The sequence below is a fragment of the Heptranchias perlo genome, chromosome 10, assembly GCF_035084215.1.
Source record: "Heptranchias perlo isolate sHepPer1 chromosome 10, sHepPer1.hap1, whole genome shotgun sequence".
NCBI lineage: Eukaryota > Metazoa > Chordata > Chondrichthyes > Hexanchiformes > Hexanchidae > Heptranchias > Heptranchias perlo.
The window spans coordinates 44,069,605-44,090,731 of record NC_090334.1 but is presented as its reverse complement, the minus strand read 5'-3'; the positions used below and the strand labels follow the sequence as shown (position 1 = coordinate 44,090,731).

Here is a 21,127-nt window from a genome sequence, read left to right as displayed (position 1 = left end):
GTTTGGAACTCTCTTCCGCAAAAGGCAGTTGATGCCAGCTCAATTGTTAATTTTAAATCTGAGATTGATAGATTTTTGTTAACCAAAGGTATTAAGGGATATGGGGCTAAGGCAGGTAAATGGAGTTAGGTCACAAATCAGCCATGATCTTACTGAATGGCGGAATAGGTTCGAGGGGCTAAATGGCCTACTCCTGTTCCTATGTACTTTGATTAATACTCTAACCCGGGGTAGAGAAGGTCTGGGGATATTGCCCCTTTGGGGAAAAAAAATGCATTATCTGAGGAAATCTTATTTGAAGAAAGTTAGATAGGCAGCATAAGCAACAACTTTGTCAAATCCTCTGGGGGCACGAGGTTCTCTTTGCAAATTGTTCTAACCATAATTAGCATATTTATTTGCATGTTTTGAGAGTGTGGAAAGATCTATAAACACAGATACTTTCATGAAGCATGTATCAAAGCATCACTGTTACTTTTCCATGCTTTGTCGTTCTATAGAAAATATCAGCAGAACTTCACTTGACCACAGCAGACAGATTAGTTACTTCTCACTTGTGGTAACTGAGAATTGCTTATTTTTTTTAGACATGGTTCTTTTGAGTCTCAAGTTTCAGGTGTTAACATAGTTCTGCATATTCAGTATAATTGCTCTAAGCTTGCTCATGAAATCTATCTTCCGTTAATGATAACCCATGACATTTTGGAATGAAAGACACAAGACCATAGGTCCTGCTCCCTTTCTTATGTAATCTTATATATCGGAGACATTCACAGCATATCTACTAGTTAACAGAACTAGTGTTCAATAATGAAGTCTGCTTTACACACCCGCTCGTGTACTAGTGAAGACAGCTTTACACACCCTCTCATTTACCAGTGACGACAGCCCTATACACCTTCTAGCTCATGGATTTCTTCATAACAAAAATGAAGAGCCATCTGCCTCCATCGCTTCCTCCTTCCCCCACCAGCCTAACACAATGGGCTGAACGGCCTCCTTCTGTGCTGTAAATTGCTATACAATTATATGAAATAACAAATGGTCACATTATGAATTAGAGACAAATGAAAGATCTTTAATTAGATTTGAGTTTTGTGCTTGAATGGAAAATTGTTGCTATTTAAAAGGATTTGATCCTATTTGATCTTCGGTGAAGTTGACATCCTTCACATCAGAGTATAAACAGTGCGAGCTGGTGACACAGCTAAAGTCTGGTTCACACTAACAGTCCCATCAAACTGAAACTAACCTTTGGGGAATAAGAGAAGCATTAATATTAAGAACAGAAGTAATCACTGATAATGAACCTTCTGATATGCCTCCTGGTTATGAGTGTGTGAGAGGATAGGTGGCAGAGAAGCCCTTTTTGGCACTGTTTTGAAATAGTTCTCCAATAGTGCCTCCCTTTTGATCAAATAAATCGCAGTGTGAATACAGCCTCACATTGCAGAAAAAGCTGAAAACCCATAAAAGAGATGAGAATTACAATTAGATCAGAGAAATCAAAGTCACGACAATCCTCGACATGTCTGGTTTAACCAGTATCGATTAACCCGTACTTCAACAATGTGGTATTAAGTGGGAGACACGGCACAAAATGCTTCAATTGGTGATCAGAAAACGAAGCTGCCCCAATATCAAACCCGACCGATTCAAACATGGGCTGACCAATCAGTGCTGCACAGGCAGCCTGACGTGCTTGTGTTGGGTTGAGGGGCTCTTTCTCCAGCAGGATTTCCTGCTTTGTCACTGACATGTTGGTTTCAGGGCGACTCGCCTCAGCTGCTCCCGTTCTCTGATCGTCGTTTCCCAGAAGCTGCAAACTTTCACCACGGGCTCCAACTGAAAGTTACCCACGTCCTTTTGCAGCTGAACTCAACCTCGCAGAACTTTCCCCGAGTCAGACAGGCCTTACAGTAAGTACAGTTTCTATCAAGAAAATACTGGGGTAGAGCTCGATCAGATGTTTAGCAAAAAAAAATCCTTGGCGTAACAGTCGGCTCGATCTGTTTTACTTCCGTTGTTTGTTCAGTGTCACATCATTCCCTTCGTAATGCATCTTAATTTACAGAACGAACAATAATTTCAATCGGTTATCTTGGCTTATTTTTGTGTAAAATTATCAAAGAATGCAATCGCACTTTGATCATTTTAGTTGGGTATTTGCTATTACAATTACAGCGCGGATAGTTTCGAGTTTTTATCCGTGCATTTGGAAACTAAACCAACTGTAGCGCTGAGTAGTTACAGGATACAATGAAAAGGTCTATTAAATGTCGACATCTGTCAGTATATTATTATTAAATACACGTAAGATGGATCAAGTCAATAACTATTTTACGGAAGAGAATGAAGCACTTTTAAAAAAAAAGATACCTAATCGGGTTGACATGGATTCACTACAAAATATTACATTTCAGCATTTCACACATGACACAATAATTGGATTTGAACGATACGGGTAGTGTACAAACAGCTGAACATATCGGGAAACCCAACTCAGGGAACAGGGTAGAATCCGACATGTTACTCAATTTCCTCCACACTATTGAAAGGAAGCTGTGCATTTCCTTGGCTATTACCTTTTTTTTCACACAAATTTCCTTTCTCCCTTCCCTGAAGCCTCTGCCTCTTGTCCATAGGCACCGTGCAACGAAGGTTCACTAGATTGATTCCTGGGATGAGAGTGTTGTCCTATGAGGACAGATTGAGTGGAATGGACCTATATTCTCTGGAGTTTAGAAGACTGAGAAGTGATCTCATTGAAACAGGGTAGATGCTGAGAGGATGTTTCCTCTGGCTGGAGAGTCTAGAACTAGGGGACGTAGCCTCAGGATAAGGGGTCGGACATTTAGGACTGAGATGAGGAGGAATTTCTTCACTCAGTGGGTCATAAATATTTGAATTCTCTATCCCAGAGGACAGTGGATGCTCAGTTGTTGAGTATATTCAAGACTGAGATCAATAGATTTTTGGACTCTAAGGGAATCAAGGGATATGGGGATTGGGTGGGAAAGTGGAGTTGAGGTTGAAGATCAGCCATGATCTTAATGAATGGCGAAGCAGGTTCAAGGGGCTGTATGGCCTACTCCTGCTCCTATTATGTTTCTTATGTGAGCCTAGATGGAAAGTGTTCTCAAGCTACTCAACAATGGAGTGCACCGCAAAAGAGTTTCTCTGCAGCTCTCGCTCAATATTCACACATATATACTTTCCAGCAGGGGTCAATTAGTACTGGGAATCCTGACTGATTTTTCTGCTCCCTGGCCAAGGGGAGCTGAGGACAATTGTAGCACTCCAATTGCTGCTCTGTCTGAGATCTGTTAGTTCAGCACAGACTGACATTACGTGTATTCCTAAGTGATAATTTCAAAGTTTCTTGTAAATTCCACACCTGATCTTTGAGAATTGAGATGTGTATTTCCAGTTGCCTGTAGACAGTTACATTACACAACATATACACGTAATAATGCAAGGAGGAAGTGTGCAAAGTCCTCATCTCCCAGTCATGGCTCATCCTCATGACATTATTTCTAGAAGGATAAAAATATTCTGCTCTTACTCACCATCTGGTCTTGCAGAGGCACATTTGGACCAGTATCAACTTTTAGTTCAAGTGGCACATCTCACTGGCCACCAACCATCACTCTCATTGCCCACAGTCATCCGACAATATAGGTGTTTAGTATCAAACTCTTTTGACTATATAGGAGTGAAGTGATAGCATCTTAGATGAGGTTATCACTTTATGGGGGGTTCTGGGTAGCTTTGGCCTGCTCTGAAAATTCAGCTCCATTGCTGTCCATTGACTGAAGAGGGTTTGTGTTGCATTGTTAACTTTTGCAATATGTTTTTTGGGTAACTTTTGTTTAAGCAACAGATCCAGTTGATCATGTGGCTAACTGCCTTATGAGAAATTATTCTTAGTGGACAAATTATCGGATGACAATATCCCTTTTAAGAATGTTAAACAGATTGAGCATCTTTTGTGACCCTTTTCCCAAGTTTGCGAACATTGGATGCGTATGAGGACCCCATCCCATTACCCCATATTCATAGAAATATAGAAAATAGGGGCAAGAGTAGGCCATTCGGCCCTTCGGGCCTGCTCTGCCATTCAAAATGATCATGGCTGATCGTCTAACTCAGTACCCTGTTCCCGCTTTTTCCCCATATCCCTTGATCCCTTTAGCATTAAGAAATATATCTTTCTCCTTCTTGAATACATCTAATGACTTGGCCTCCACTGCCTTCTGTGGTAGAGAATTCCACAGGTTCACCACCCTTTGAGTGAAGAAATTTCTCCTCATCTCGGTTCTAAATGGCATACCCCATATCCTGAGACTGTGACCCCTCATTATGGACTCCCCAGCCTTCAGGAACATCCTCCCTGCATCTAGTCTGTCTAGTCCTGTTAGAATTTTATATGTTTCGATGAGATCACCTCTCATTCTTCTAAACTCTAGTAAATATAGGCCTAGTCGACCCAATCTCTCCTCATTCGTCAGTCCTGCCATCCCAGGAATCAGTCTGATAAACCTTCGTTGCACTCCCTCCATGGCAAGGACATCCTTCCTCAGATAAGGAGACCAAAACTGCACACAATACTCCAGATGTGGTTTCACCAAGGCCCTGTATAACTGCAGTAAGACATCCCTGCTCCTGTACTCAAATCCTCTTGCAATGAAGACTAACATACCATTCGCCTTCTTAACTGCTTGCTGCACCTGAATGCTCGCTTTCAGCGACTGGTGTACATGGACACCCAGATCTCATTGCACCTCCCTTTTTGCCAATCTATCACCATTCAGATAATAATCTGCCTTTCTGTTTTTACAATCAAAGTGGACAACCTCACATTTATCCACGTTATACTGCATCTGCCATGTTTTTGCCCACTCACCCAACTTGTCTAAATTATATTGGAGCCTCTTTGCATCCTCCTCACAGCTCACATTCCACCCCAGCTTTGTGTCATCTGCAAACTTGGAAATGTTACATTTAGTTCCCTCATCCAAATCATTGATATATCTTGTGAATAGCTGGGGCCCAAGCACTGATCCCTGCGGTACCCCACTAGTCACTGCCTGCCACCCGGAAAAAGACCCGTTTATTCCTACTCTCTGTTTCCTGCCTGTCAACCAATTCTCAATCCATGCCAGTATATTCCCCCCAATCCCATGTGCTTTAATTTTGCACACTAACCTCTTGTGTGGGACCTTATCAAAAGCCTTCTGAAAATCCAAATTCACCACATACACTGGTTCTCCCCTATCTATTCTACTAGTTACATCCTCAAAAAACTCCAGTAGATTTGTTAAGCATGATTTCCCTCTCATAAACCCATGCTGACTTTGTCCAATCCCGTTAATGCCCTCCAAGTGTTCTGTTATCACATCTTTTGTAATAGACTCTAGCATTTTCCCTACCACTCATGTTAGGCTAACTGGTCTGTAATTCCCTGTTTTTTCTCTCCCTCCTTTTTTAAATAGTGGGGTTACATTTGCCACCCTCCAATGTGTAGGAACTGTTCCAGAGTCTATAGAGTTTTGGAAGATGATCACCAATGCATCCACTATTTCCAGGGCCACTTCCTTCTTGAATACAGGAATTCTATCATGTTATGGTTGCTCTTCCCTAAGGGACCCCTTAACAACAAGATTGTTAATTAATCCTTTCTCATTGCGCAATACCCAGTCTAGGATCGCCTGTTCTCTAGTTGGTTCCTCAACGTATTGGTCTAGAAAACCATCACGTATGCACTCCAGGAATTCCTCCCCCACAGTATTATTGCTAATTTGGTTTGATCAATCTATGTGTAGATTAAGGTCACCCATGATTATAGTTGTACCCTTCTTGCATGCGTCTCTAATTTCCTGTTTAATCCCCTCCCCTACATCTCCACTACTGTTTGGGGGCCTATAGACAACCCCCACCAACGTTTTCTGCCCCTTGGTGTTTCTTAGCTCCACCCATACAGATTCTACATCGTGATTTTCCGAGCCAATATCCTTCCTCACTATTGCATTGATTTCCTCCTTTACTAACAATGCTACCCCATCTCCTTTCCCTTTTTGCCTGTCCTTCCTAAATATTGAATACCCCTGGGTGTTTAGTTCCCATCCTTGGTCACCCTGCAGCCATGTCTCCGTAATCGCAACGATATGATAGCCGTTAATATCTATCTGCACTGTTAATTCATCTAGCTTATTGCGAATGCTCCGCGCATTAAGACACAATGCCTTTAGACTTGTCTTTTTAAGATTGCTAGTCATCTTAGTTTTATTTTGCACGATGACCCTATTTGTTTTTTGACCTTGTTTTCTCTGCCTTCCACTATTGCTTCTTCCCTTTCTGTCTTTTGTTTCTATCCTTGTTTCCCCCTCCTCTGTCTCCCTGCTCAGGTTCCCATCCCCCTGCCATTCTAGTTTAGAATGTATCATGCTCTGATACATGAAATTAAATGAAATGAATGAAAATAATTCTTGGAATAGCACTTGAGAAGTTTGAACTGCTGATTCATTAATTTTTCCCAAATGGCTAAAGTGGTGGTGTTTCAGTGCACACTTTTCTTTGATTTAGTTTGACTGCAGAATTCCTGCATGATTGTGGGTTTAAGCTTGTGTGAAATTTCACCACACTTGCAAATTCCAAATACGGATTACTTTTGTGATCATCAGGACATTAAGTTATGGCAACACTGCTGAAGTAACATAAATTCCAGCTTCACAGGAACATTATAGATGTCATTGGGAAAAATCCAGCGTTTGACAAATATGTCACTGATATACCAGTTTGATACATTCATTTCTGGAAGTGTACCATCCACATTTTTAGTTTTAGTTCCTCCTTTCTTGTGCCACTCACCATTGGAGAATGGGCAGTCAGTCTGCACCAAGGCCTCTGCTAATGCCATTCTGTAACTCGCTGACAAGAATTGTGCAAAGGTGCACAGTGGGTTGGTTCTTTTACGCATTTTCCATTTTAAAGCATTCTTTAATTCTTGCATCCTGACAGACCAGATGGCATTGGAAATCTTCTGCATGGACAATGGTGGGCATGAGTCCATATTTTACGACTGACATAGCTGTTTAGTTCACCAATATCCTGTTCTCCAAGTACAACACTTCCATTCTGCAGTTCTTGATTTAGTGAACAATTACAGGCACAAGTTCTGTAGGAATCAATGGACTTTGTGGCTCCTGTTGATGAAAATTTTGTGCACCTCATTTGAGACAGTTTAAATGTATGATCACATCCTTCAGAGTACATAACCACGGCTAGAAATCATTTCTCTGCTGATCAATGATCTTTTACCCCTTCTCTTCTACTTTTCATTTACAAAAGGTTTCCAGTATAAGTTCTGACTGATGCTATGTTATCCGCAGGTATGTTTGGCCCTTAAGCTTAAGGAGTTGATCTCAATGCCATATGATGCTGATGAGCACCTACAGTGATAAATCTCACTTCATGAAAGAAAAGCCTTGTGGCAGTATTTTCTGTTGAAAGCACTCCATCTCTGAGAAACAAAATGTTAATAGAACAATATACACTTTGTACTACATATCTTGTTATTACATGCCATTCCTACCCTGCTTGAAGACAACCTTTCATGTATCCACTTCTCTGCAGAGCTGTTCCAGTGATGCACATTACAGTGGCTGTCCATCTATGTTTCAAAGTGGCTCCATTAACCTGAATGTGCTCAGTGCTGATCTGAGACCACACAGCTCCAGAAACCCCTGCAGTGGCTGAATATAAACCCCTCCAGTGGTTGACTATAAACCCCTCCAGTGGTTGACTATAAACCCCTCCAGTGGTTGACTATAAACCCCTCCAGTGGTTGACTATAAACCCCTCCAGTGGTTGACTATAAACCCCTCCAGTGGTTGAATATAAACCCCTCCAGTGGTTGAATATAAACCCCTCCAGTGGTTGAACATAAACCCCTCCAGTGGTTGAACATAAACCCCTCCAGTGGTTGAACATAAACCCCTCCAGTGGTTGAACATAAACCCCTCCAGTGGTTGAACATAAACCCCTCCAGTGGTTGAACATAAACCCCTCCAGTGGTTGAACATAAACCCCTCCAGTGGTTGAACATAAACCCCTCCAGTGATTTGAACATAAACCCCTCCAGTGATCGAACATAAACCCCTCCAGTGGTTGAACATAAACCCCTCCAGTGGTTGAACATAAACCCCTCCAGTGGTTGAATGTGCCAGAAACCAACCTGGAAGTGCTTTTTGCCTGTATTAGTATTTGCATTTTTGCCTTCAAAAGGCCGGATGTCCCAAAGGCAGCGAAGGTGCTGCAGGATGTGTGTGCACAGTCCCCATAGCCACCTTTACAGGAGAGACTCGGGAGTAAGCAGAGTCCCAGTGTTGCTCTCCATGAGCTAAACGTAAATAACATGAAGAAAAGTACTGTAGGGCATATTGAAATGCTGACATTTGTCTTGAGAAACAGAGGGGAGTATTTTGACCAGAAAGTACCCCCTAAGGCTTTCCTTCTGCTTTAATTCTAATTTGCTTATTTCATTACAGTTTATGTTTTAGAAATATGTAGAAAAATAATGGAATTATTATCAATCTTTCTGCTTTAGTTTCACAATGCTGATAACAAAGATGAGTCCATCTGGCCCTGTGATATAGAGTACTGACCTTGCAACCCAGTGAAAACGGCTCTTCACAGCTTTCAGTATTTTTATTTGGTTGCGTGCGTGTTGTCTCAATCTATAAAAATACAGAAAACGGGAAAGAGCAACATTAGTACATTGTTAAAACCATAATGAGGGGGTCATCAAATTAAAATTGCCACTGAGAGTGAGGAGAGAGGTTAGCAGTAACTTCTTCGCACAACGTTGCTAGAGTATGGAATGCTTTGGCACAGGGAGTTAAGGTGGAGCCAGTTGCATCTTTTAGAGGAAGAATAGATAAACATTTAAAGGAGAGGAAATTGCAGGAATCTGGGGAGAGAGCAGGGCAGTGGGATTAGTTTTGGATTGCACCAGCAAAGCACCAATGCAGATACAATGGCTGAATAGAACCCTTCTGTGCCATGAACTTCTATGGTTCTACATTGATGCTGATATTTGCTTTAAGGGTGTCATAAGAAAATAATAAAAACTTTACATTTGGTGCCCTTCTTGTCCGTCAGACTTGAGACATCTCACGTCCTCTGTAGTACCTCGGATATGTACACATGGAAGACGTCACACTTTGCAATTGATTGGCTCAAAGTTTGTGTTCATAAATCAGCAGCAAACCAAATTGAATAGGTCTGCACCAATCGAATGTAAAAAAATCTAAATGTCCATGAAAAACAGGACATTAAGGACTTTGAAAACAATCAATCTTCAATAACCAGTCAGGAGAATCTACCAATGAATGAAAGCAATTGAACCAATCAAATTCCTCAAACTGCCTTTTGAAATTTTTTTCCTGCAGCCAGTTACACATGGGTAAAAAATACAACTGTACAAAACCTCAAAAAAAATCAATTTACCCATGGAATTATCCAACTCCTGTCAGGAACAAATCTATTATGTTTTGTCTACCAAGGCCTAATCTGTGTTAGAGGCCAACATCTGTGCTTCTTGTGTGGCTGAGTCCTTCCTGGCCAGCCCATCCTCCTAAACTGATTTCATGACCCCGGCATACCCCTGACGTATTCTTTCCTGGTCACACCTGCCAACAACCCCCGGACTGTAACTTAGCTCTTACAGTATAAAGTGTTTTAGCACTAAAAATGGGCCTGAAAGATCAGGAAAATTCCAAGTTGGGTTTGACTGCTTTGGAGTCAGACTATAGTCCAGGGACAGGTTTGTGCCAGATTTCTCAGATCTCCCCCCCCCCACTCCCCTGCTCCCAAACACTAGCCCCTCTCCAGTGCTCCCAGACTCTGCAAAGCCTCTCCTGTGCTATGAGACAATGTAGCCATAACAAGGACTCTTGTCCCACGTTCCCAGACCCTGTGACCCCTCTTACATTGTTGCCATTATACATCCCCACTGATGACAAATGCTGGGAACCCCCAAATGCACCCAAAAGCTGAGACCACATCCCCCCTCCCGCCTCGTGCTCCTAGACCGGAGGAGTGTGCACTGCCAGTGCTTCCAGATCAAGGGAAACTCCTATTATAGTGTCCAGATGTGGAACCCATCCTATACTTTCTTATACCCAGGTACCACCATTCCTAGTGCTCCCAGATTCCTGTCCCCTTTGGTACTACCAATCCATGGGACTTCCCTCCCCAGGGCTACAAAACTCTTGGACACTCCATCCCAGTTTTGTTACACCCTAGGACCCAGCTCAGTATTCTAGACCTTAGTTTTGCCACATTCTGGGACCCTTGACTCCCACTGCTGAAAGATTCTGACACATTCCCAGCCCCTAGATGTTCCCAGATCCTGGAACCCACCCTCCTCTAATGTTACCAAACTTCTAGGCCCCCACCCCAACACTGACAAACTTTAAGACTGTCACCTTAGTGCTACCAAACTCCAGGACCAGCCCTAAACCTTGGGAACCTTCTGAATGTTGCTAGACTCAAGGAGCCTTCCCTTCCCTTCTCCCCCCTGTACTTCTAAACCCCAGACCCCCAATGCTGCAAAACATCAGAACTCTGACCATAGTTCTACCACACCTCAGGACCCTTTCCTCCTGTGCTGCTGAACCTCAGGTCCACCCTATTGGTACTATCTGTTATGTTTTAGGGTCTCTTATTATTTCAGCTCTCATATCTTAAATCACTTTCATTGGCACGTCTCAACTCCACAGGCCTTCAAGAATGTCCATCCCAATGTTGAGGTGTGGGTAAGCTTTCAGTAATGAGTCCAGGATAATTAACTGCAAATCCTGCCTGGAAATTATTTTTAAGTTATTGGAATTTATCCTATGCCTCCACAGAATCTCCTTTCAATCTCTAAAAACGTGAGCAGTAACTATAGGAAGAATATTGAGGCTTTAAGAGAGGGTACAATGCAGATTCATTAGAATGCTGCCTGGTATGAGGAAATACAAATATGAAGACTTAAAAAATTGGGGCTTTTTTCATTAGAATAACACAGATAATGGAGCGATGTGATAAAAGTGTTTAAAATTATGGAAGTATGGGACTGAGTAGATAGAAGCAAACTGTTTTCAATAGTTGAGGGTCTATAATGAGGGTCCATAGATAAAGATTGAATTTAAGAGATTTAGAACAGGGAGCAAGAGAAACTTCTTTACACAGAGTTGTGAGGCTATGGAATTTACTTCCAGGATTAGTGGTTGAGGCAGAAACTATGTAAACATGGGTAAGTAGATGAGGAAAAGGGGGGTAAAGGGATATGGGAACAGGGCTGGTAAATAGGATTAGAACTATTTTCTTTGTGGAGGGTAAGTGCCGACATCGACTGGTTGGGCCGAATGGGCTGCTTGTAATTTCTATGACCGAGGAATTGTGCTGGGATCCATTTTTAGTTGACACATGTAGACATTTCCAAGGCTTGTGAAAAGTAACTTGCAACAGAAAACACTCTTGTGTTTTCCAATGTTTTTCCAAACCGTATTATGGTTTTAAAAAAAGAAAGCCAAACACATCAGAGTTGCATGAAAATAGCTTGTTAGATGTGAGAACTTAGATTGTTTCAAGATTTGTATGACTGACCTTGGTTACTTTAGATTTCTCATTATTCAAACTTAGTAGTTTGAAAGCTGAACTAATTGAGAAAACCTTATTTGGATTTGGTTTACAGTTTGGCTTCTGATCTTCCAAAGCTGAATCTGAACTTTGCCCACACAACATATAAATGAGAAAAAAAATACAGGAGGTATCACTGAGGCCTTTATAATTTGATGTCTGTAGATGCCTGCACTTTTTAATGGAATGTGCATATCACATAGCTGAAATATGTATACTGTGTAGTGAATTAATACAAAATCATCATATAGCAAAAGACAAATGCCATTTCCTGAAAATGTATGGATATTACATAGTGACATTGCACGTGCATGAGAGTAGTTCTCCTGGTCTCAAAGCTGGTTGTGGGGAATTTAGCATGGTAAGAATTTTCTGAGTAGAATGTCTGTGAGCGACTGGTGCTCCTATAAATGTTCTTTCAATCCTAAAAGCCCAAAGTGTGCATGATTTAAATATGAAATACTGGCTTCCCAACACTGTGCTTTAGCATGATAGTTGCCAGGATATTGCAGTAGCTTTTTATGTTCCTGCAAACTGGGTTATGGATTCATTTTCTGCAAGCGTGTTAGCTGTGGCTCAGTTGGTAGCACCCTTGTCTCTAACTCAGAAAGTTCTGGGTTCAAATCCTCACTCCAGAGTCTTAAGCACAAAATCTAGGCTGACATTTTAGTGCACATCTGAGGGAGTGCTGCATTATCGGGATGAGGTGTTAAATCGAGGCCCTGTTTGCCCTCTCAGTTGGATGTTAAAGATCCCATGGTACTATTTCGAAGAAGAGCAGGGGAGTTCTTCCTGGTGTCCTGGCTAATATTTATCCCTCAACCAACATTACTAAAACAGATCATCTGGTCATTATCACATTGCTGTTTGTGGGAGTTTGCTATGTGCAAATTGGATGCCGTGTTTCCTACTTTATGACAGTGACTACACTTCAAAAGTACTTATTTAGCTGTAAAGGGCTTTGGGGTGTAAAAGGTGCTATATAAATGCAAGTCTTTTTTCTTTTGTGAAGCATACACTCCAAATTGGGCAATTTCCCGAGTTTAACAGGAAGCAGAGTATATCGGGAAATATCTGTCAATGGATGGATCATCATGGGCAGTGTGCCCATGATCTCCTGATATACGCTGCTGATGGGCATGGCTCCCTGCTGGCAGCGCAAACTCTGAAAATCTGCCCTTAAATCAGTTGTTTTCACTAAATAGAGAATGTACAAACAATTTTTTTATTATTATTTAAAGTGTGATTTGCTTTTTAAGATTTAAGCAGTTTCTGTGGCATTGCTCACAAGTCAGAGGATGTGTGGTTTTATAAGGAGAGGAACAATATATCCTGATTTATTGCTGCTAAATTGTAGCTGTTTGTATCTTTAAAGTCACAAAGTCAAATTGCTGATAAATAAACATTCAGTGGGTTCATATAGAGGTCACTTAAGAGGATGTTACACTTAAGCAAAGATTGGGTGAGTCAAAGCATTAAAAAAGCTGCAGACATCCAGGCTTTGACATTTTGTGTTCCTGGAAATATATTTTGTTTCTTTATACTTTTCTTTGAAATGTGACTTAGAATTTTGAATGTGATATTTAAAGAGTGACAGAGAAGTGGCACAGACAGGAAATGCGTGTTAAGTGTACCATTGTTACAATAAAGAACTAGCAAATATCCTCAGGATGTCCCAAAGCATTTGACAACCAATAAATTACTTTTTGAGTGCGGTCACTGTGTTTCCACAAACAACAAATCAATGATTGACCTGTTGATTTGTTTTTGGTGATATTGGTTGAAGAGGGAACACTCTGCTCTACTTCCAGTAGTTCCATGGGATCTTTTACATATACCTATGTGCTGGAAGAGGCTGATGAAGGTGCTGATTTAAGACCTCATTCCAATGATAACACCTCTGACAATGCAGCACTGCTTTAGTATTGGACTGAAATGTCAGCCAAGATTGTGTGCTTAAATCCTTGAGTGGGAGTTGAAGTCTCAACTTTCTGGCTCACAGATGAGAGTGGTATCAACTTAGCCAAGCTGACCCTCCAAGATATTCTCTCAAGAATAGGTACAGCAATAAATGTTGCAGTGGAGTGGTTTTTCTAACTGTGATTTGATAGCATGTGATGTATAGTTTAAAAATATGGGACATGGGATGAATAACTGTCATAAATATTAATATATTTTAAATAAAAAATGGAAAAAACTGCAAATGCACAGCGAATTAGTCAATAACTGAAAGAGAAGGATAGGTTATTGTTTTGGATGTGACCATTCACAGAACAATAGGAGTTCTCACGGTTCCCACCTGAAATGTTAGCCTGTCTTTCTTATCAGGCTAACCTGTTGTGCATTTTCTGTTTTATTTCAGTTTTTTAGCATTCATGGTTTTAATTTTTATTTCATAAGGGGTATTGTATTGTGTATGGATATATAGTAACACATTTTTGCCCGTCAAAATTGTTGCTAATACTACAGTTAAGGCCACTTCCACACAAACAATTCTCTAGAAATAATTCTTCCTTAAATTTTTTATGTAGGTGTGCTTTTCTTTTCATCTCCTGGCTCAAGTCCCATTCTTCCAGCTTCAGCTCTACATGATACTGTGATCAAAATGAAGATGTTGGCAGTACCCACGATTCTCGTTGCAGGTTCCATAGCGCTCTCAATGAGGAGCTTCGATCACCCTGGAGCACGTATCAGGAGCTCGAGCACCTGCTGCGTACAGTTTTCCAACAGTTATTTTAAATGGTTAGAAACTCATGAGCAGCGTGTACTGGAATTTCTGATATGTGCTCCCAGTGAGTGAGGCTCTCCGCCAAGAGCGCTAAGTTGGAAAATGACCTTTCGTTTAATTAACCTGGATGAGTACTGTCAACATTTTGGTTAATCAAATTGTTTTTCTGATCTCTGTCTCCCTTTGCCCAGCGCTTGGTTTTCTCCTTGCTATCCAATGAGGTAAGCTAGTCAAATTGGCTGCAGGGTTTACCCACCACCCTTAATATAAATAACACTTCTCTACACTAAGGATTATGGCAAGTGTCACCATCATTTTGGTTAGTTTTAGAATAGTACACAATTTGAGAATGAAGCTGCAAGTAAATTTCTAAGCCTGAAACAGATCCTATGTTGGTGTGTTTTGGGAAAGTAGCTCAAAATTGTGCTTTTGAATGGTGGTAAAGTCCAATGTTTAATGAATCTGACCTGGTTTATTTATACATTGAATGGTAAATTGTAAAATTTGTTTTACACAAAAGAAAGTTTATATATGAAAACCAAAATATAGGTTAATGCAATCCTACAGAACAAAAGCAAAATTCTGTGGATGCCGGAAATCTGCAATAAAAACAGAAAATGTCGGAAGCACTCAGCAGGTTAGGCAGCATCTGGGAAGGGAGAAACAGAGTTAACATTTCAAGTTGATAACCTTTCATCAGATCTGGAAGATGTTAAAGATGAACAGCTATTAAGCAATTGCAGAGCCAGGGGAAAGGGGGGTCAGGGAATGAACAAAAGGTCTGTGATAGGGTGGAGGGCAGGAGTAATTAAATGACTAAAGGGATGATGGTGCAAGGCAAAAGGCAGTGATAATGAGACATGTAAGGAAATAAAAGATTCATCCATGGGAGGTGTAAACGGTTACAGAAGGGGAGGGGAGTATGCAAAACAGAGAGGGAATGTTGCCTGGGAATGTGGTGGAAGATAGGCAGGTAGACCCCAGGGGTGCGGTCCACCCCGTTGGCCATGTACCGAGAGGGGGCCTTCACCCCGAGTACCAGCCCACACCTCCTCTGCTCCAAGTTACTCTGTACAGAAATTTAGTTCAAATCTTTTTACACAGGCATATTGCCAATGACGTGCTGACTAGTCATCAGTGATGATGTGGAGATGCCGGTGATGGACTGGGGTGGACAAATGTAAGGAGTCGTACAACACCAGGTTATAGTCCAACAGCTTTATTTGAAAGCACAAGCTTTCAGAGCTTTCCTCCTTCGTCAGGTGAGTCACTCACCTGACGAAGGAGGAAAGCTCCGAAAGCTTGTGATTTCAAATAAAGCTGTTGGACTATAACCTGGTGTTGTAAGACTCCTTACATTAGTCATCCGTGAGCAGGGATGTTTATCTTCTTTCATCTCCTTTATTTGGTGTGTTTCTCTCTCTGTGAGTGAACAGCAATGCTTCCATTAAGCATACTGCATTATCCAGTTTCCAATCTGCTGAATTTAACACTTTGCCTTTTAGGCATTAGTTGTCATCTTCCAAAATTCTATAGATTATGGAACAGTTCCTGCAGATTGGAGGGTGGCAAATGTAACCCCACTATTTAAAAAAGGAGGGAGAGAAAAAACAGGGAATTACAGACCGGTTAGCCTAACATCAGTAGTAGGGAAAATGTTAGCGTCTATTATAAAGAATGTGATAACAGGACTTTTAGAAAATATCAACGGGATTAGACAAAGTCAGCATAGATTTATGAATGGGAAATTATGTTTGACAAACCTACTGGAGTTTTTTGAGGATGTAATTGGTAGAATAGATAAGGGAGAACCAGTGGATGTGGTTTATTTGGACTTTCAGAAGGCCTTTGATAAAGTCCCGCATAAGAGGTTAGTGTGCAAAATTAAAGCTCATGGGATTGGGGGTAATATACTGGCATGGATTGAGAATTGGTTAACAGACAAGAAACAGAGAGTAGGAATAAATGGGTCTTTTTCGGGGTGGCAGGCGGTGACTAGTGGGTACAGCAGGGATCAGTGCTTGGGCCCCAGCTATTTACGATATATATCAATGATTTGGATGAGGGAACCAAATGTAATATTTCCAAGTTTGCTGATGACACAAAACTAGTTGAGATTGTGAGTTGTGAGGAGGATGCAAAGAGGCTTCAAGGCGATTTAGACAAGTTGAGTGAGTGGGCAAATACATGGCAGATGCAGTATAATGTGGATAAATGTGAAGTTATCCACTTCAGAAGGAAAAAAAGAAAGGCAGAGTATTATTTAAATGGTGATAGATTGAGGAATGTTGATGTACAAAGGGACCTGGGTGTCCTTGTACACCAGTCACTGATAGCAAATATGCAGGTGCAGCAAGCAGTTAGGAAGGCAAATGGTATGTTGGCCTTCATTGCAAGAGGATTTGAGTACAGGAGCAAGGATGTCTTACTGCAGTTATACAGGGCATTGGTGAGACCACACCTGGAGTATTGTGTGCAGTTTTGGTCTCCTTATCTAAGAAAGGATATACTTGCCATAGAGGGAGTCCAGTGAAGGTTCACCAGACTGATCCCTGGGATGGCAGGACTGTCGTATGAGGAGAGATGCAGGGAGGATGTTTCCCCTGGTTGGGGGGTCCCAGAACGAGGGGTCACAGTCTCAGGATATGGGGTAGGACATTTAGGACTGAGATGAGGAGAAATTTCTTCACTCAGAGGGTGGTGAACCTGTGGAATTCTCTACCACCGAAGGCTGTGGAGGCCAAGTCACTGAATATATTTAAGATGGAGCTAGATAGATTTCTAGACACAAAAGGCATCAAGGGGTATGGGGAGAGAGCGGGAATATGGTATTGAGATAGAGGATCAGCCATGATCATATTGAATGGCGGAGCAGGCTCGAAGGGCCAAATGGCCTACTCCTGCTCCTATTTTCTGTGTTTCTATGTTTCTATGCAGAGACAGAGCCGCGGGAACAGTTGGGAAATGCTCTTGCTTACAAACTTAAATTCCAGCTGTTGGAGATCTCGCAACCTGAAAATCTGCTTTTGCTTATGACAATATGAATAAGCAATAAAATGTATTTTTTCTTTTCCTGCTTTCAAGACTGCTGTATGTCAATGCAAATAATTTGTTTTGGTTTGTTGATGGTTATTGTGGTGAAGGATATTGGGGAATGGAACACTTTCCCCATTTTGAGTATGCAATGTTAGTATCAAACACCCACTGTTAGATACAGAGTAAGGCTTCCTTTCGTCCATAACAACAACATCCCTTGATCCCAACCTCAGAAGAGACCATCCTGCATCAGTGTGAGTTTTCCATTTCCTGCTCCAGCTATTCTCATGACCTGACTGAATGAGAATGCCTGTTCAATACCATGATGTGGAGATGCCGGTGATGGACTGGGGTTGACAATTGTAAACAATTTTACAACACCAAGTTATAGTCCAGCAATTTTATTTTAAATTCACAAGCTTTCGGAGATTTTCTCCTTCCTCAGGCAAATGTTTCAAGATCTCCTTGAAGCCTACGCATTTATACGCATGTATAAATGCGTAGGCTTCAAGGAGATCTTGAAACATTTGCCTGAGGAAGGAGAAAATCTCCGAAAGCTTGTGAATTTAAAATAAAATTGCTGGACTATAACTTGGTGTTGTAAAATTGTTTACAATTGTTCAATACCAATTTGAGGTAATTTGTAGGTAGTTTTGTCTTTAGGGCACGTGCCCTCTGGGAGTTTGACTGTGTCTGCCCAAATTCACTTCATGCAGCACCCTTACAGCCAACAGAGAACCAAGGCTCTGAGCCCATCAGTCTGGGTTAGAATCAAAGCAGGTCCTAGAGGTGAAAAGGCTGAGCCACTTAGCTACCCCTTATCCTAAGAATATTATTTAACAGCAAAAAAAAATGTTCACAGTAAAATCAGTATAGAAGAATGATAAATTTCTGCCGGGAATTCTTGACCCTTCTAATATATTAGTAGAGAAGAAAGACTGGGAATCTGGGATCACCTTGGGTGTGCTCAATAAAGCTAGAATTAAAAGTAAAAGACACCGTAATGCATTAAACATTAATTCTTAAATAGTGAACATGCTAACTAAGATAACAACACAATAGATGTTATTTCACACAGAAGTGATTTTTCGTCAGGTACTTTGTGTTGACAGGTCAATCAGTTGATATCATGTTACGCTATACTGACCTTTTTGTGTGGCAGCTGGGGACCACTGGGTAGTTGAAAGAACCACTTAAGTGGTGGTGATCTGTAAATGGAGAAAGCAAAGATTACCCTCTGTTCTCACTTTAGTCTGTGATTGATTCTGTATCTTACAAGGCAAAGGGGAATGACTCTAAATACAGACTAGCCTGATAAAGAGGTGCAGCTAAAAGGCAAAAAAAAACCTTTTCTCCTCCCCTTTAAATCATGGCTAATTCTATCTCTTGCCCTCATCAAATACACTCACACACACACTCATACTCAGATTATCTTAATCCTTGGGCTTATTGAAGAGGCACTGTCTTTATGTGGGGGGAGGGAAAAACATTGAACCATGATGGTGTCAGATTCAAATGATTTAGTGATGTTTTTCCAATTTTTGATGTGAATTGTGTCAGTACTTCCCAGTCCTCTGAACTCAAAATAAAATGGGTTTGACAAATACGTTTTGCTCAAACACTGTATCTGAGTCTCTTTTTATGAGCCTTCTAAAGTGTGTCTTTTTGCCTCCCCACCTCTCATTTGTAGAATCTTGGATTTGTTTCTATGTAGAAATAAATGTGAACAATTTATCAGTTGATGCCGCAAAGACAGTAATTTGGTGGGAAGGTTTAGTTGTTTGATTTGGCCAGCACTGTAATAGCACTGTTTAAATAGTTACATAGTTTAAGAAGGATTTACACAGTCAAAGAATGAAAGCATCAAGCACAAAGTAGTTTTGCCAAATGGTAAGTAAAATGTGCATTGTATTCCAACATGTTGAGACCATCATGGAATAATTTTTTTCTGCACATCGGGATGTAGATGATTCATTGCACCTATTATGGAGCCTAAAGCTCTATTATTCAGTCAGGCTCAGTGAAAGATCAAATCATTCCTTAATTATCTGAGCACGGCAGACGCCTTTTGCACTGTATAAATAAAACATAGATTAAAGGAGCTATAAACCATAATTAAAATCAGTATAGAGTCTCTGCATCAACAATTTGTGTCTTCGTTTTTTGAGAGTATATAACCATTATATCTTTTCCCTATTGTGGTCTTCACAGGTTGTACCTGACCACTCCCTTTAGCCGAAAGGGCAGGTTGATGACCTGCTCTCAGGCCTCTGTTACTGCTACTCTTCATATCATTGATGGGATGTCAACAGGAATGGCTCAGTGATGACTCTTGCAATTTATCTCTCCTTTGTAGCAAGGCACTTGTCATCAATCGACAGTGTGGAAAATCAAATTTACATCTCACTGCTTTGTGGCTTGTTGTGTTGGAGGTCCAATTCAATGTATCATAGAGTTCCATTTTACAGCTCTTCATTTTCAAAAATTTACCAACCAGAATGATTCTTAACATTGCCAGGACCATTTTAATTCTGGACTCCAATTAAGCTGCGCAATCCTATTATATGCTTTGTAAATTTCTGTAAAATGTTAAGAGTGAGCACTTCAGCAATTCCTTCAATTGATGCCATATGCTGCAATTTGTGGTACACAGCCCCTCTCAATTATAGATTTTTCTTAATCTACACTTTAAATGCAGAAGTCTATTCTGTGATATAAAATGTTGACGTACAAATACACTGCACCAACAATCTTTAGATCATATGTACTTCTCACTGGTCTAAAATGTTTCATGGATTTTTTTATCCAGTTCCACTCTTTACATGTCCCCACACCTTTTCTTTGCTGAAAAGGCTGGTAGCCAATGCTGTTCTTCCTCCAGCAGCAAGGGGGTTCACGAGAGCAGAATACGTTGACTATCTTTATGTTCTCTTTCCTCCTGCTTCCTCAATGGAACACAGCTAAAACCGAGTACACCTTGCAGGCAATTGTTTGGGTAGAACCTGCCTTGTACCAATCAGTCGACCTTTTGCCACAGAATATAACTAGTGAACAAAAATGGGGTTGAAATTGAGGATGTAGGACAGCTGGTAAGATGTAACCAAAGTCACTGGTTGAGACAGTGCTTGGCACAATAGGTTGGAGCCATACACAGAAGTGGACACAGGTTTGCATCTTCTGCTGAGTTCCTTATCTGAGCCTCAATGTTAAGAGAATCAGCGAACAGAAGCAGGCAGGAAGTCAAACAAAATTAGAGGATAAATCACTGTAAGCTGCTCTTGCACATTTAGTAGCAGCCACTTAGAGAACAGCATTGGCAGGGACATGGGAGCCAAAGAATAGCACATAAGCTGGGGAGAGGGAAAGGAAATAAAATAGGTTACAAAAATGGAGACAAAAAAGCTACATCCATAATAAAACAAACTGTTCCAGAGTCTCATAAGAAACAAAATATATATTTACCTCTTTATACAAAGGATGGTGGAGGATTGATGGCTGTCTGTGTGCAGTGAAGTCAATGTTTTGTCATCAGAACACCGAGGTCCTGTGAACCAGTTAGACTCCCACTGTCACTAACCATTGCTAAACATACAAGGCTTGGTCCACTGATCATTTCAAATGCTGCTAAAAAGGCACTTGAATATTGAAATAGTTATATTAAACATTTTTAACGTT

The 21,127-nt window shown here is 40.9% G+C and overlaps 1 protein-coding gene across 1 annotated transcript in view; it reads left to right on the top strand.

Moving 5' to 3' along the window:
• The first annotated feature begins 1,728 nt into the window (after positions 1–1,728).
• The window catches only part of LOC137326458 (E3 ubiquitin-protein ligase pellino homolog 2), a 224,743-nt gene continuing 205,344 nt past the window's right edge, over positions 1,729–21,127 (top strand). Inside the window, exon 1 of the mRNA XM_067991567.1 lies at positions 1,729–1,919. The gene's annotated coding sequence lies outside the window, so the exon portion shown is untranslated. The remainder of the gene's footprint in view (positions 1,920–21,127) is intronic.